Below are 1,858 nucleotides of genomic sequence, written 5' to 3'. Positions count from 1 at the left end.
TCTCTCAAGCTCAAGAGAGTGTTCTTGATCATACACAAGAGATTTGATCTCTTCAAGCTCTAGCAAGCTAGTTTCCAAGTGTTGGAAACCATCCCAAGGGTGTGGACTGCTCAAGAGGGTGTTGGCTCCTTCAACACCTAGGTTGTGATCAACTAACCGCATCAAGATTGTGAATCAAAGGTTAGTTTTTCTCTCAAAAAAGTTCTTCATCGAAAAGATTGGTACGTGGGTATTCAAAAACGTTTTGAACGCTAATTCCGCTGTGTAAGCCCGCAGACCAGATCCTAGCACGGTTTTGAACCGGCGGTCTAGGATCCCGTGTGACCCAGCAATCCTGATGTCATTGCCCGAGGACTATAACCAGTTCGTGATGCAGTACCATATGCACGGGATGACTAAGAGCTTAGCCGAACTGCATGGGATGCTGAAATCGGCTGAGCATGATATCTTGGTGCCCAAGACTGTGCTTGTTGTGGAGAAAAACTCCAGCAAGAAGCGGCGGGGGAAAGCCAAGAAAAAGGTGGCGAAAAAGGCAAAAGTTGCCTCTACGCCTAAGCCTAAGCCCGATAAGGGTGACTGTCATTACTGCGGAGTATCTGGACACTGGAAGCGTAATTGTCACCTTTACTTGGAAGATCTGAAGGACAAGAAGCTTGGTGAAGCTTCTGCCTCAGGTATTCACGTTATAGAGGTTAACATCTGTACTATATCTTCGTGGGTATTAGATACCGGCAGTGCCTCACACATTTGTGGAAATGTGCAGGGACTAAGAAGAAGTAGGATGCTAGCTAAGGGAGAAGCAGATCTACGCGTTGGAAATGGAGCAAGAGTTGCTGCTAGGGGTGGGCGTTTCGGTTCGGTTCTTCGGAACCGGACCGAACCGAACCGTTAAAACGATATTTTTCCCGACCTGAAACCGCTGTTATTTCCCGAACGGTACCAATTTTAGAGAACCGAATTTTTCTGGAACAGAACCGAACCGCACCGAACCGAACTTTAAAAATCCCGAAAAACCGAATATTTTTAAAGGAAATCTATCATTTTTTTAATAAAATCCGGAACCGAACCGAACCGATACCGAAACCGAATCGAACCGAATACAATAGAAAACCCGATTGGTACCTATTTTTGTAAAACCGAAAGAACCGAACCGATTAATTCCGTTCCGAACCCGAACCGTTTCCCGAAACGCCCACCCCTAGTTGCTGCATTGTGTGTTGGCGTTTATGATTTGCATCTTCCTTCTGGACTTGTTTTAGAATTAAGTAATTGTTACTATGTGCCTCCGATTAGTAGAAACATTATTTCTATTTCGTGTCTGGATTTGGATGGTTTTCGATTTGTGATTGAGAACTCGAGTTTGATGATTTATCGAGACAGTATTTACTATGGTAATGGTTATCTTGTGAATGGTTTATACGTCTTGAATGATCAGCCTTCGAACTCGACATCGTCCATCTATAACGTGAGTACTAAACAGTTTAAGCCGAACCACTTAAACCCGACCTTCCTCTGGCATTGTCGTTTAGGCCATATAAACGAGAAACACATTCAGAAGCTTCATCATAAAGGTCTTCTGGACTCTTTTGACTTCGAGTCTCTTGAGTCTTGCGAGTCTTGTTTGATGAGCAAGATGACGAAGCATCCTTTCAAGGGGAAAGGACAGAGAGCGACAGAGTTGTTGGACCTGATACATAGTGATGTATGTGGACCAATGAGCTGTCTAGCTAGAGGAGGTTATCTGTATTTCGTTACGTTCACTGATGATTTCAGTAGATACGGTTATATCTATTTGATGAGACATAAGTCTGAAACACTTGAAATGTTCAAGGCTTTCAGAAACGAAGTACAGAACCAG

Source organism: Tarenaya hassleriana, unplaced genomic scaffold (assembly GCF_000463585.1).
Source record: "Tarenaya hassleriana unplaced genomic scaffold, ASM46358v1 Cleome463, whole genome shotgun sequence".
NCBI lineage: Eukaryota > Viridiplantae > Streptophyta > Magnoliopsida > Brassicales > Cleomaceae > Tarenaya > Tarenaya hassleriana.
The sequence above is the reverse complement of the archived record's forward strand: the minus strand, read 5'-3'. Positions refer to the sequence as shown.